Source organism: Carcharhinus amblyrhynchos, chromosome 1 (assembly GCF_965287045.1).
Source record: "Carcharhinus amblyrhynchos chromosome 1, sCarAmb.v2.hapA, whole genome shotgun sequence".
Classification (NCBI taxonomy): Eukaryota; Metazoa; Chordata; class Chondrichthyes; order Carcharhiniformes; family Carcharhinidae; genus Carcharhinus; species Carcharhinus amblyrhynchos.
In genome coordinates, this window is record NC_137324.1 from 131,571,240 (window position 1) to 131,587,746 (window position 16,507).

Here is a 16,507-nt window from a genome sequence, read left to right on the forward strand (position 1 = left end):
AATGCAGCAGGGGACAGTTAACTGTAAAGATCTTGTCCAAATTCAAACCATGCACATTGACTCTGGTTAAGGCATTGCTATGGGGAATGAACCAGGAAATCATTCAACTCTTGTTGAACAATGTATAGCTCATTTTAGCTGCAAAGTACGAGGCCCTGTGTGTCAATAGATATGGCTTTTACCATGTGTAAGTGAGCCATGCTTTAAGTTCAACTTATCAACTTAAAATGGTTTTCAGTGTAATGCAGAATCAGAATCCTAATGCACCGCAATCAGAATTCTTTAGCACATGTTGTCCAAATGTATCTAATGTTACACACTGTTTGCAAAACTCAAAACATCCAGGACATTACTGTAGGAGCTCCTCAGAGTCGTGTCCTAGACCCAGCCATCTTCAGCTTCATAGACTACAGCTCATGCTTTAACACAATTAGTCCTACGAGCCTCATCTCTTAACTTTGTGCCCTGGGACTCAATTCCTCCCACTACAACTGGATCCTGAACTTCCTAACCCACAAACTGCTGTCAGTGAGGATAGGCAAAAATGCCACCTCCAATCACCCTCAACACCATTGCTCCATAAGGCTTTCTCGTCAGCCCCTTACTATACTCCTTATACACCTTTGTGTGGCCATATTCCCCTCCAACTTTATTTTCAAGTTTGCTGATGACACCACTATTGTGGGTCAGATCCCAAATAATGACGAGACATGGTATAGGAAAGCAATAGAGAATCTGCTGAATGGTGCAACGCCAATAATCTTTCCCTCAATTTCAACAAAACGAAGGAGATAGTCATCGACTTTAGGATGCGTAGTGGAGGGCATGTCCCTGTGTACATTGATGGGGATGAAGTAGAAATGGTCCACAGCTTCAGGTTTTTAAGTGTCCAGATCACCAACAGTCTGTCCTCACCTCTCCATGCGGACACGAAAGTCAAGAAATCCACCAATGCCTCTACTTTCTCAGGAGAGTAAGGAAATGTTGGCATGTCTGCTACAACCCTCACCAACCTTTACAGATGCAGCATAGAAAGCATTCTTTATGGTTGTATGATAGCCTGGTATGGCTCCTGTGTTGTCCAAGACCGCAAGAAACTACAAAGGGTCATGAATGAAGCCCAATCCATCATGCAAACAAGCCTCCCACTCACTGACTCTGTCTACACTTCTGGCTGCCTCAGCAAAGCAGCCAGCATAATTCGGACATTCTCTCTTACACCTTCTTCTGTTGGGAAAAAGATACAAAAGCCTGAGATCACATACCAACTGATTCAAAAACAATTTCTTCCCTGCTGATGTCAGACTTTTGACAATAATAAATCAAACCAGCTTCCCTCGACTATAACGTCTGACATGGATATGTGCACAATGTTCAGTTCCATTCACGATGACTCAGTTACTGAAGCAGTCCATGTCCATATGGAGCAAGACCTGGAAAACATTCAGGCTTGGGCTAACAAACCACAGAACCAGAAAATCACTACAGTGCAGAAAGAAACCATTCAGCTGTTTGCATTGACTTCTCTGAAAGAGCATCTTATGCAGGCCATCCCCTCAACCCATACCTGTAACCCTGTATATTCATCATGGCTAATCCATCTGACCTATACATCTTGGGACACTAAGGGGCAATTTAGCATAGCCAATCTACATAAGCTGCACATCTTTGTGCTCCGGGACAAAAGCTGAGCATCCGGAGAAAACCCACACAGACACAGACAACGTGCCAATTCCACACAGTCACCCAAGGCTGGATTTGAATCTGGGTCCCTGGCACTGTGGTATTGGAGCAAGTAATATTGGCACTAGACAAATGCCAGGTCGTGGCCATCTCCAATGGAAGAATCTAAATATCTCCCCTTGACATTACAACACGGAGGTCAGTATTGACCAGAAACTTATCTGGACCAGCCATTTAAATACTGTGGCCCTCAAGTGCAGGACAGGTGGAAATTTGTACTTAGTATCTTGTCTCCAAACCCCTCAAAGTCTAACTCCTTGAACTGCTGCAGTCCATGTGGTGAAGCTGCACCCACAGTGCTGTTAGGAGAGAGTTCCAGGATTTTGACCCAGTGACAGAGAAGGAAAGATGATACAGTTCCAAGTAAGGATAATGAGTGATGTAGCAGGGAACTTACAGGTGGTGATGTTCCAGTGGTGGACTATGCACCATTTACAAGGCATATATCACATGTGTGATGGAATACTTCTCAGTTCTCTGGTTGGAGTGTGGCTCCAACACAAGAAGATTGACACTATGCAGGGCGAAGCAGCTTGCTTGATTGGCATCCAAGCACCACCTTAGGCATCTACTTAGACCACCACTGGCTCACAGTGGCAGAAGTATGTCCCATATACGTGATGCATTGGAGCAACTTGCCCAGCCTCCTGCGAGAGCACCTTCTTGCTGGATGTGCTGGATATTCTTGAGGGTTTGAAAATAGATAAGTCCCCTGGGCCGGACGGGATTTACCCTAGGATTCTCTGGGAGGCAAGAGAGGCGATTGCAGAGCCTCTGGCTCTGATCTTCAGGTCGTCGTTGGTCTCAGGTATAGTGCCGGAAGATTGGAGGATAGCGAATGTTGTCCCACTGTTTAAGAAGGGGAACAGAGACTTCCCCGGGAATTATAGACCGGTGAGTCTTACTTCTGTTGTGGGCAAGGTTTTAGAAAAAATTATTGGGGATAGGATTTATAGTTATTTGGAGAGTAATGAATTGATTGGAGATAGTCAGCATGGTTTTGTAGCGGGTAGGTCGTGCCTTACTAACCTTATTGAGTTTTTTGAGAAAGTGACCAAAGAGGTGGATGGGGGTAAGGCAGTTGATGTGGTATATATGGATTTTAGTAAGGCGTTTGATAAGGTTCACCATGGAAGGCTTCTGCAGAAAATGCAGATGTATGGGATTGGGGGTAATCTAGGTAATTGGATCAGGAATTGGCTAGCAGATAGGAGACAGAGGGTGGTGGTTGATGGTAAGTATTCGTCATGGAGTTCAGTTACGTGTGGTGTGCCTCAGGGATCTGTTTTGGGGCCACTGCTGTTTGTAATTTTTATTAATGATCTGGATGAGGGTATAGTTGGGTGGATTAGTAAATTTGCTGATGACACCAAAGTCGGAGGTGTGGTAGATAGTGAGGAAGGGTGTCATAGTTTGCAGGGAGACTTGGACAGGTTGCAGAGCTGGACCGAGAGGTGGCGGATGGAGTTTAATGCGGAGAAGTGTGAGGTAATTCACTTTGGTAGGAATAACAGATGTGTCGAGTATAGGGCCAACGGGAGGACTCTGAATAGTGTGGATGAACAGAGGGATCTATGTGTATGTGTACATAGATCCCTGAAAGTTGGGAATCAAGTAGATAAGGTTGTTAAGAAGGCATATGGTGTCTTGGCGTTTATTGGTAGGGGGATTGAATTTAGGAGTCGCAGCGTCATGTTGCAACTGTACACAACTCTGGTGCGGCCGCACTTGGAGTATTGTGTGCAGTTCTGGTCCCCACATTATAGGAAGGATGTGGAGGCTTTGGAGAGGGTGCAGAGGAGGTTTACCAGGATGTTGCCTGGTATTGAGGGGAAGTCCTATGAGGAGAGACTGAGGGATTTGGGGTTGTTTTCGTTAGAAAGAAGGCGGCTAAGAGGGGATCTTATTGAAACATATAAGATGATTAGAGGTTTAGATAGGGTGGACAGTGATAGCCTTTTTCCTTGGATGGAGAAAACTAGCACGAGGGGGCATAGCTTTAAATTAAGGGGGGGTAGTTATAGCACGGATGTCAGGGGTAGGTTCTTTACCCTGAGGGTGGTGAGGGATTGGAATGCCCTGCCTGCTGCAGTTGTAAATGCGCCTGGTTTGGGGGCGTTTAAGAGATCCGTGGATAGGTTTATGGATGGAAAGGGATTGGTTTAGGTTAGAGGGTCATTGTTTTTTAACTGGTCGGCGCAACATCGTGGGCCGAAGGGCCTGTTCTGCGCTGTAATGTTCTATGTTCTATGTTCTTGCCACCTCCATCATAAAGAATAGAGCAGTAGATGTATTGCACATCACCACCTGCAAGTTACCCTCCAGGTTGCTTACTATCCTGACTTGGAATTATGCCACCTTTCCTTCTCTGTCATTGGGTCAAAATCCTGGAACTCCCTCCTAGCAGCGCTGTGGGTGTACATACACCACATGGACTAGAGCAGTTCAAGAAGACAGCTCACCCACCACTTCTCAAGAGCAACCAGGATGGAGAATAAATGCTGCCTTTACCAAGAATATATTTTTAATTGATTGCCACATTTTTCTATGTGGAAACAGTAACTGCACCTCAAAACTTCTTGATTTTAAAAATGCTTTGGAATATCTGAAGCTGTTAAATAAATTTGTTTTCTTTGTCTTTGTAGAGATGCACAAGAGTGCACAATGAATTTAATATGGATGGTGGTCATCTTCTGAAAAATCTGTTGTCCAAAAAAGTTACTTTGTCAAAGGCCTCCTGCACTCCATTCTGATGTGTGTCTGGGATTGTTTAAGAAATGTTGCATTTTATTTTGCATTTTAACCCACATAGAGTTTGAATACATTTCTTGAGTATTTAAATATAGTTAGTTCACAAATTATTCATTGACCTTGTTCTAATCAAATGGACTGATTGCTGCATTTATATTCAGTCAACAACAGTCATTATAGAGAGGTCTGGTTCCTCTGAACCTGGAATTAATAGTGCTTAGATTCCAATTTGCTTCTTGGATAATCTCCCAGTCTGAGAAATCATTGCTATACAGCCTGAGGCATTTTGTTACTGACAATTCATTCAGGATGAAATGTCCTGACATTGATGGCTTTGGTTGCAGCCAAGCTTGAGGGGACTTCAGTTTAAATTTATTGCACTCATGTTTGCTGAAATTTTTTTTCCCTCAACCAAAATGTTACCCAAAGCCCCACATCTCCTTCATGCTGCAGCCAGCAGTCGGTCGAACATATATAACAACCGTGTATACTGTCACTTACGAATTCTTCTGTTGCTAATTTTCTCCCTTTGTTGAGCACAATTCCAGATTGTTTGTTTTGAACACCTTGGCCAACTGGTCATTTTGCAATTCTGAGCATTGGTGAATTGTACAAAGCCAGTCAGAGTGCCCTCGAGCAGCCAGTGATGAGTTTCAAGATTTTGAACATCCAAGGTCACTTTGATTATAATAACTATCCGCAAATTTTCTCAATATTGATGCTTTCTTCCAGAAAGACTTACTGACAATACGACCATGATTGCCAGTCAAACTCTAATAACAGAAGTTGTTGTTTGTCCATCGTCATCGATGAGGGCCTCAACACCATTGGTCATTTTGAGGCTGGTTGCGGTGTGTCCGAAGATGACTGATCAGACCAATTCAGGCACAGAATGTCCTGGACGTATCGGACAGACTTGTGTAGACGCTGTAGTTGTTGCACTGGTGGCTCTGGACTTGCGCAACTCGCGCTTAAGTTGTGCTTCAACAATGCACCTTGCTTCGTAAGCTTGACAGCCTTTGTGGATGAGGCAGTGCCAGGTAGGGCGGTTTTGTGCCAGCGTTTCCCAGGTGGTTGTGGTCGTGTCAATGTGAAGCAGCTTCAGGGAGGCCTTGAGTGTGTCTTTGAAACGTTTCTTCTGCCCTCCATGCGAGCATCTTCCAGCAGAGAGTTCCCCAAAAAGGAGCTGCTTGGGTATACGCTCGTCTGACATACGGATGTCATGACCTGCCCACCGAGTCTGCACTCTCACCAGCAGTGTGTGGACTCTTGGGAGACTTGCTGTAGAGACAACTTCAGTGTCTGGTACTTTGTCTTGCCATCTGATGTGTAATATTCTGCAAAGACAAGCCATGTGGAAATGATTGAGCTGTCTTGCATGCCTTCGATACACAGTCCACATTTCACAGGGACACAGGAGGGTAGTGAGTACCACGGTGCTGTAGACCTTCAGTTTTGTTGCTGGGCTGATTCCTTGACATTCCCATACAGTGGAACGCAGCCTACCGAAAGCAGAACTTGCCTTTGCTATTCTGCAGTTAATTTCTGTGTCGATAGTCACTGCTTGGGAGAGGGTGCTGCCAAGATAAGTGAACTGGTCCACTGTCTAGTTTCTGCCCTTTGATTGTGATTATGGGTTCTGTGTACGGTGCATGAGGAGCAGGCTGGTGCATGACTTCGGTCTTTTTAATGTTGATGGTGAGTCCAAAGTTGTCACAAGCCATGGAAAATTTATCCATACTGACCTGCATCTCTGGCTGTGAACAGTATACAGGGTGCAGTCATTGGCAAAGAGGAAATCTCTCAGAACAGTCTCCTTCACTTTGGTAATAACTTGAAGTCTCCTCAGGTTGAAGAGCTTCCCATCCACTCTGTACTAGAGGCTGATTCCAGCAACACTATCCCGGAAAGCATCATTCAGCATGGCAGTAAACATCATGCTGAACACTGTGTGCGAGCACACAGCCCTGTTTGATGCCATTGGTGACTGGGAATGCCTCAGAGGATACTCTGCCATCCAGTACTCTGGCCATCACGCCATCATGGAACTGGCGTACCATCTGAATGAATGTGGGGGGGTAGCCGAACTTTGACATGGTCCTCCACAGGCCTTGTCGGCTTCGTGTCAAAGGCTTTCGCAAGGTCAACAAAAGGTTGTGTAGAGCTTGCGATTCTGCTCCTGACGCTTCTCCTGAAGTTGGCACACAGCAAAAATCATGTCAATGGTCCCACGACCTTTGTGGAAGCCACACTTTGATTCTGGAAGCAGGCCCAGCTCCAGATGAGTGAGCAGACAATTCAGCAGGACTCTTGCGAGGGTTTTTCCTGTGATGGGGAGCAGCAAGATTCCTCGGTGGTTGTCGCATACTTGTCGTTTGCCCTTCCTCTTGTAGAGGTGTACGATGGAAGCATCTTTAAGTTCCTGAGGAGTGGATCCTTGCTTCCAAAAGGACTGGAACAACTCGGTGAGCTTCTCAATAAGTACAGGACCAGCAGCTTTATAGATCTCTGCAGGTATGGCATCTGCCCCTGGGGCTTTGCCACTGGATAGCTGGCTGACAGCTTTCGTGACTTCGGCTACTACCGGTGGGTCATCCATGGCGCTGCTGATATTGACCTGGGGAATCCTGTTTATTGCCTCATCGATAACAGATGACGGTCGGTTGAGGACGGCTTCAAAGTGGTCAGCCCATCTCTGCAGGATCTGAACCCTCTCTGTAATGAGAGTTGTACCATCTGTACTCAGGAGAGGGGACCTCCAGAGAGATTGAGGTCCGTAGAGAGTGTTGAGGGCTTCATAGAACCATTTCAAGTCGTTTCTGTTAGAGTATCCCTGTATTTCATTTGCCTTGGCGCTCAGCCAGGCATCCTGCATTTTACGCAGTTTATTCTGGACTGTCCTGCGAGCACTGGTAAAAGCATTTTTTTGGCAGCTGATGATGGGTCATTCTGACAGGCCCAATGAAGACGGTGCTTTTCAACAAATAGAGCCTGTATCTCCTCATTATTGTCATCGAACCAATCATGCTGCTTGCGGGTAGAGGGCCCGAGCATCTTCAGCACAGGTGTATGGATAGCATCCCTGAAGCGTTCCCAGTCGTCCTCAGCGCTGCCTGCGAGGTGTAGGTCAGCAAGCTTGATTTTTAAGTCTACAGCCAGTGCTGAAGCTTTGCTGGGGTTCTTTAGCTTGGCCGCATTGATTCTTTTCATAACCTTGCTTCCTTGTGGTCGCCTCTTGGGTCTGATGCGGAGCCTTATTTTGGAGACAATGAGCCTGTGATCTGTCGCGCAGTCAGCACCACACATGGCCTTGGTAACTCTGACATTCTCCCTGTCTTTTCTCCTGACAATGACGTAGTCGATAAGATGCCAATGCTTAGAGCAGGGGTACATCCAGGAGGTCTTGTTATGGGTAGGCAGGCGGAAGGTTGTGTTGGTGATGAGGAGGTCGTGTGCTGCACAGATCTTCATTAAGAGTAGGCCATTACTGTTATACTTGCCCATTCCATGCCTCCCAGTGACTCCCTGCCAGATTGCAGTCACAACCTACACTGGCATTGAAATCGCCAAGCAAGATCAGCTTGTCGGTACTGCTCACTGCTGATAGTAGAACGTCTAGTTCTTCGTAGAACTTGTCTTTCATCTCGTCCGGGTTGTTCCTTGTGGGGGCATAGGCACTGATCAGGGTGGCTTGACTTCTGTTCTGTAACGGAAGCTGTAATGTCATAAACCGGTAGTTCACACCCTTGGTTAGATTGGCAAGTTTCCGAACAAGGTGACTCCTGACAGCGAATCCAACTCCAGCATTACAATGTTCATCGCTGCTGTGACCACTCCAGAAAAAAGTGTATCCACCTCCAGTTTCAGTCAACTGATCTACAAATTTCACTCAGCGCTGCAATGTCAATATTGTATCTTGAAAACTCTCTGGCAACTAAGGCTGTTCTTCTCTCTGGTCTGTCTGCTGTAGGGTTGTTCAAAAGCGTGCACATGTTCCAAGTGCCAATGGTGAGCGGTGTCACCTTGTGTTTTATTTTGTTTGTTCGGCTGCAAGATGGGATCCCTGCCAGCCACAGTAAACTGGCCAGAGTGTGGAAACAGGCAATGTTTAGGGCACCTTTTCTAAACCCTTCCTCGTTCTCTGGAGTGAGCAGTGCATTCCTGAAGAGGGCTGCTCAGTCGCCCAGGTAGATGCTGAGTTTCACTGCTGCTTCAGTCAGCGGAAAACAGCCATTAGACCTGAGCTGCCTGTGTGTAGGTCCGTGACTACAGCTCCCAGTGTATCCACACCTGCTGCTTCGCCGCTCGCCCATCGCCACAGGACTTCAAGGGTTGAACAGGACACTGATGACGATGATGATGGTGTTGAGACTAGCGCTTGATTTGGATTAAAGTGAGGGAGAGTTGCGCAGCATCAGCCTCACTCTCTCTTCCCAATTCCCATCTAGATCCAATGGCAAGACAAGAGTCAAGACGGCTGGAGATGGGACTAGGTGCAGTGGGTGACCAGGACATCTTCTGTGTCTTGTCCTGCTCTTTGTGTTCCACGACACTTACAGAGACTGCCTTCTTGACCATTGGACCTTCCATTGGTCTCGTCCTCTCAATCTGCCGGAGTCTGTCTTCACATGCCGGGATAGACATCTCCCTATCTCACCGAGGGTTGGGACCCCTCGGCTACCCTCACCTGGTTTAGCCGGCTTGTCGAAGCCGTTGCCCGGGGTGCGGCCGCTGTCCCATGCAAACAGCTACGGGGAGCCACAGATGAGAGCTGAGTGCCAGGTGGGGACAAAGAGTGGACAAACCACCCTGAAAGAACGTGACATGTTCTTGCACCAGAGGCGCGACCCCTCCCTGACACCCTCTACAGCCCAATAACAGAAGTGGCAGACAAGTGGAAACAGTTAATGGAGTTGAGACCTTTGTCTTTAGGCTTGTGAAGGCCACCATCAGCCCTCGAGTTGCTTTCATTACATTAAACTTCAAGACACAAGTTGTCCCTCCTAGAAAATTACAATATCATTCAGCATACTTGTTTGCTGGGCTGATCAGTGAGTTGTAGTTTTAATTAGATTTGATCTTTTTACCTGGAATTGAGTCAAGGGATCGGAGTGGTTTCATAGACTGTGTGGTTACAATGTGCAATCACTGGCAGTATTGTCTGATGTGATTATGAAATTCTGGAGACTGAGCCCTTCCCTTTGGGGTTGATTTCTGGCATCTTTATTCAGAATGTGGTTTCCTGTTAACTAGTAAGTTCTGAATCAGACCCTGCCAATTTCTTTGAAGCTTATGGTGACTCTTCATTTAGTTCTTGCTGGTGGTTCAATCTAACCCGTGTGGCATCTCTCACCACTGCACCCACCAGTGCCTGAGGGTGTCTTGGTTCAAAACCAATGCTTTGTCTCAGACACAGATTTGCCTCGATAGCTGGCTTTCCCCAGCTACAGGGCAGTGGTTTACTGCATGCAGATTGGTATATCATCACCGTTTACGCAGTGACCACTGCAAGAAGGTTCCTGCATGTCTGCAAATGTTACCCTGGCAGTTACCATGATTCACTTATTTCATGGGAATTATTGAGAATATTCGGACCAACCCACAGGTTCCAGGATGGATATTCAGGATAAGTGCTATCCCCTAAGGAAGTGCCACCTCAACCTGGGTAACTCCAGACAGGTACCCAGAGAAGGAACACCAGAACAAATCTACCTCCATCACCTCCATGTAAGGATTCTAACTAAAAAAATCCTTGATCTGCTTAGAGTACAGTTCTACAGAAGCTGCAAGCTCAGGAGATTCCACTGAATGCACCTCCCAGGGATCTTGATTGATTATAGCATGTTGCATGTTCCATAACTTGGTGCAGTGGAGTCAGAGGAGGATGAGGAGCAGACAATGTCCTTGGATGAGGAGCAGCAGGTAGGAAAAAGGCAAGGAGTTTCAGGAGGAGAGTGCAGAGGGAGGCCCAAGGGAAGAACCCCAGAGTTGAGGCAGATGATCTCGCTATTGAGGGGATAAAAATCCATGGTGGCAAGAAACCTGTTCACCCAAAATGGTTTAAGATAATGGTTACTTTGTGAGAGTGTGAAACAAGAGCTGGAAGGCAGAGCAGGAAGCTGTGGACACCAGGGGCAGGACATTGGAAATATCATTCATCTAATCACATGAGGCTTGAGCAACAGTAACTGGAAGCTATGTTCAGCTGGCAGGTTAGAAAGTAAAGACAATTGACCACCTTTAAACTGCAGCATTTTATAAATATAAAATGAGTTTAAATGTTCAACGAACACATGTTTTGTACAGTAGTTTACACTGCTACACTTACCAAACCTCATCATCATCCAGTTAGTGTTCTAATGTAAGCGACCTCATTCACTCTACGACACTCCTATATGGTTCTCCACTTACTGTTTCAGAGGAGAGAGAAGCAGCCTACTTATTCCTCTGGCTGAGTAGGTTATTCTAGTCATCGTTATTGTGCCTGGACACACTGGGGCCCACACTGGGACTACAGTAACTGTATCTCTGTGAGGCAGCCACACTCACCTGGACCAGCTAGCACATGCTGCTTCTGGCCCAGGGGCCAAGCAATTTGTGGAGAGTGAGATTGATGTGCTGTTGTAATGGCTGGATGGGGTGAGCCAATGGACACAAATGCCCTCTTCCCAAACCCCCAGTCTGCTATCTGTGGAGCAAAGATTATAAAGGTTTACAAATTGATAGTATTGTGCTACACTCTGTCGCGGTTGCTGAAATATTATCCCCTAGCAAGAACTCATGCCATTGGCCAGGTGATATTGCACCTCCTGTATGCACTGTATATGTTGTGTGTGGGGCTCACTGTGGGTTTAACCACCCCCTGTGGCTGCTAGTCATATTCTATACTACCAAGACATAGCCAAGGCCATGACTACCATGGAATGCTCCATTCAAAATTTATCAGCTCACAGTGTCTCAGAGAACTCAGCCAGATGGCCACACTAACACAACCCAGATACTCAGCCCCAAACAAACGTTCCTGAACCTCTCCCAAAATCCCAGTGACTCTCAACATCCCTGTGACTCTCCTCACTGACACTCTCAACATCCCAGTGGCTATCTTGCCATCAATCACCAGGGCCTGGAATTCCAGGCATTGGGAATATACAGTACTGTTTAAAGAGCTGCCAGACTCTAATTGGCCTGCAGTTTTCACCAATAGGATTTCAGTCCGGGGAGGTCCTTGATCCCAGAGAAGTCCCTTCACTGGCCTCTTTGCCCAAGGGGATTTAGAGTTGGTGAGCCCTCCTACAAGACAAGGATGCCGACCCTCCCACCAGCTCACCATCTGAGATCCTCCCATTGTGGCCACAAGACAAGATGCAGGGCACAGCAGGCAGTCAAGACGGCAGATGGTCTGTTGGCCTTCATAGCGAAAGGATTTGAGTATAGGGATAGGGATGTTTTGCTTTAATTGTACAGAGTGTTCGTGCGACCAAACTGAGTCTTGTGTGCAGTTTTGGTGTCCTTATCTGTGGAAGGATGTCATTTCTATAGAGTGAGTACAGTGAAGGTTTACCAGGCTGATTCCTGGTATGGCAGGTCTGTCATATGAGGAGAGACTCAGTCGGTTAAGATTGTATTCATTGGAGTTTCGAAGTGTGAGAGGGGATCTCATAGAAACTTACAAAATTCTACCAGGGTTTGACAAGGTAGATTCAGAAGGTATGTTCTTAATGGTGGGAGAGTCTAGAATTAGGGATCAGAGTTTGATGATAAGGGGTAAACCTTTTAGCACTGAGGTGAGGAGAAATTTCTTCACCCAGCCAGTGGAAGTATTGAAGTCAAAGTGTTGTCTGATTTCAAGAAGAAATTAGATATAGCTCTTGAGCTAAAGGGATCAAGGTATGGGGAGAGGGGGAGGCAGGGTCAGGGTACTGAATTTGATGATCAGCCACAATCAAAATGAATGGCGGAGCAGAATTGAAGGGTTGAATGGTCAATTCCTACTTCTAGTTTCTACGTTCCTATATACCCCAATATCCATCTGATCCTCTACTTCCTAGCATCCTACCACTCATTGTTTTAATAGCCTTGTCTTGTTAATCCTCCCAAAATGCATAACCTCACACTTTTCAGGACAAAGTTCCATTTGTTCTGCCCATCTGACCAGCTTGTCTATACCATCCTGTAATCTAAGGCTTTTTTCCTTGCCATTTACCACATCACCAATTTTCATGTCATCTGCAAACTTATTGATCATATCCCCATATTCACATCTAGATCATTAATGTACACTACAAACAATGCCTGCGGTACACCAATGTACACAGGCTTCTAGTCACAAAAACAACTTTTGACCATTACACTCTGCCTCCTACTAAGCCAATTTTGGATCTAATTTGCCAATTCTCCCATGGGTTCTAACCTTCTTGATCAGTCTCCCGTGCAGGACCTTGTCAAAAACATTACTGTAGCCCATGTAGACTTCATCAACTACACTGCCCTCATCTACACACCTAGTCATCCCCTCAAAAAAATCAACCAGTTACAACAATAGTTACAGTGCAAAGGTCAGAGTCTCCTCCAGTGCTCAGTACGGCTTGTATCTGGGGATACCATTGTCAAGAGTGCCATTAAACTATCCCTTTACTGGGCACAGGATGTCAAGCACCCACTTCTGCACCCAACCTCTGCTGGGCCCACAGCCAATCATCATGTGCAAAGTGCACCAAGGATCCACCCACATCCCTCCAGGACTGAACATATTCCACTAAAGTAGCTGGGAGACTGCTTGGATTTTGGAAGTTAGATAATGTTTTCCCATCTTTCCCACAATAATCCATCTCTGGCGTCCAGGTAGATTATATGACAGCAAGCTGCAGCTATGGTCGATAATGAGATGCCTCATTGTGGTTGGTTGGAGAAATTATTGTGGGATAATGGGTTTGATATCATTTATTGTTGTGTTGTCCATGGCTTATTATTTTGTCAACTATTTCTTATTACCGATCGCAAGCATGGTTTTTTCACAATTATACATGTTCAGTTTTGACAGCACATTAAGTAGGATTTGGAAATGTTGTCACAAAACATAGGAAGTCCAAAGCAACCCTTTGCATGAGACCACTGCTTGCTGTTGATAGCCTGCTGTTTTATTCCTTTAATTGACTGAAGATTGGTATGTTGATGTAGTTGGTTACCATATGAATAGAAAGGGTTCTTGACGCATCCTCTGCATCTTCGTTTGATCTTCTGCTCTTAATTACAAGCGAGAATCAAAAACATTGAATTATATTGGGCTACCCAAAGGGAAAAAGACACCCCTCAGAAAGAATGTTTACAGATACTTTTTCGTGTGAATTTACCAAACTACGTAATCTGCCTTTTAAAATCTATTCACTTTGATTTCACCACCATAAGCCTCGGAAGCTGTTTTATTTGCATGCTTGTTTTGGTGAGATTCTGAGAAACTAATGTCACTCAGCAAGCTCCCTGTGCCTGAGTTAAATTATATCAGCCTTGCCTAAACTGCTGGCAAAATGATAAAGGTAGTTTTATTGCGCTCCATGTAACTGGAATAACGTAAGAGGTTTTGGTGGAATTAAACAGCACCTCTTACAATCGGATCTAAACAGGTATATGTACACAATCAGCTGAAGAGTTCCTTTTCCAATGCTGATCTTTCACAACAACACTTTAACATTCTCCTTATCTCTTGAGTACAAAATGGCTACCCGCACTGCACTTCAAAGCAGTTCATTATATAAAAGTGTCAGGGCAGTTCTGAGACGCAGTAAGACATTATATCAGTATAAATCTTTCTTTCAAATCAGAACAAGTACACGCTTGTTTGATACGTGCTCCACCCTGGACGAAACTTGTATTTTGTTGATTATTTACTGCAGTCTTTAAAATGATTGTGGCTACATGCCTGCACGTTGCTCTGTCCAATTTGTCAACAGCAGGATTTCAATATAAAGCATTGCATTTTTCTTCTTTAGTCTGTTACTTGGAGCCAAATTTTAACCCCTCACATCAAGATAGATGCTCTTCAGCTCGTCACAGATTGCATTTTCCTACATGTTTTGGGAGGGAGAGTCAGAAATAACCCTTTATGTTTTATGGCTGATGTGCCTGATTTTACAGCATCCAAAATAATAAATAGCAACCAAAAAAAGCACAATCACAGTAAATCTGCAATTAGGAAACATTTAGCACTTGTGTAGCTATCGGCCATTTGTAACCAACATAAATCTCATCAAACATGCTAATTCAAAAACATACACTGAACTCACCAGTCCCTGGAAAATAAATGAATTCACCTTTGTTATATCTCACAAGACTCATTCTGCACAGAAGAGATACATCAGTCACGTAAAAGTAAACTGAGCAAAGCATATGCTTTGTGTACTGTTTAGCAGCAAGCAGGTAAAGGTCAAGCTGTTTGTGACTGCAAATACTGTTGTTTCTATAATAGTTTCCAGTTACAAAGCTAACAAGAAGCATTGGGAAATGTAGCAATCTCTCTGGCTTCATTGCTGACTTGATCTCCTACAGCTTAGACACTCCTTATTCAAGTTCATGTTGAGATTTCTATCCATGACGGAGTGGAGCACACTACAATTAATTTGTAAACTTTTATAATCCTTGCTCCACAACCAGCCTCCTCCCTCCCGCGTTTGGTCACTGCTTTAACATTACAATCTTTTCTTCCTTACTCTCTTTTTAATTCTTTCCCTTACTCCAGTTTCCAAGCTTGGCTTTTAACAAGGCTTTACTAAGCAGGACATTGTCCCCTGTTTTTAGAAAGGAGAAATTATCCTTTCAGTCGTAATTGATCGCTCTAATTAGTGACCAGCGATAAGTACGCTTCAAAAAAAAAGGACGTTCAAGATCCTAAAGTAATAATCACAATTCAGCTTTTCTATCCTTTTAACTGTCTTGTAGGTCGCTAAGACCACCTCACAGATAACACTGAGGGGAACTTATCCTGAGATACTTGCGTCTTTGAGTGCAGGAATTGTGTTAAAAGAGGCAAAACTGTCAGCACACTGGAAAGTTAGGATCTAACTCACCAGTTCCGGTTTTAACTGGAGTGCATTTGGCTTCTTACATGCTGCCCTTAAGAAGTTAACCTGTGCTATTCGCTGACTTAGATTTGCAGCTGAGAACAAAGTGTGAAAAGTTAATTTATTAGTCATAGGTAGGCTTACCTTAACACTGTAATGAAGTTACTGCGAAAATCCCCTAGTCACCACACTCTGACGCCTATTTGGATACACTGATTAGCATAGCCAATTCACCTAACCAGCACGTCTTTCAGACTGAACACTGCAGAAATTGAAGGGTGAATTGGGGGAAATACTTCACTAAATACTCAGTCTGTTTTCTTACCCACTAATGAGAAAGGGTTTCTTCACAACATTCTTGGTCACTTCTACAATTTGGAACTTTCCTAAATCTCAGCTGGATGAAAACCTTAGACAGCTGCAGAGATTTGTTACTAGACAGTTCTAGGAGGAGAGTAGCTCTGTGTGAAATAGGGTCTATAACATTTAACATACCATGCCCCTTGCTGTTAGTAATCATGCTAAATGTGCAGGGTTATGAAGAGAGGGTGGAAGAGTGGGGCTAGGTAGAGTACTCTTTTGGAGAGTCAGTGTAGACTTGATGGGTCGAATTGCTTCCTTCTGCAGTTTAGGAATCCCCAGAACAGCAGCATCTTGGGAGGTCTGGTGGTTCCATCAGACGTGGGCAACCTTCAAGAGGAAGGCCACGCTGGAGCTTCAGCCTATCAGTGACTGTCAAAGTAACAACCACCCAAAACTATTGTGCTTCTCAATCCCTACAAGGTGCTACTGGAACTGGAAACAGAATCATCCAGTCAGTGGCTCAGAAATGCATAAAACACATAACTGATGGTTTGATCTCCAGGGCCAGTAATTCTCCTGCAATCAGACTGAGTGGGCACTCAGATTTGTAACCCCGATTGGAGCAGAACATCATTAACAGCACACATGGGCCAATC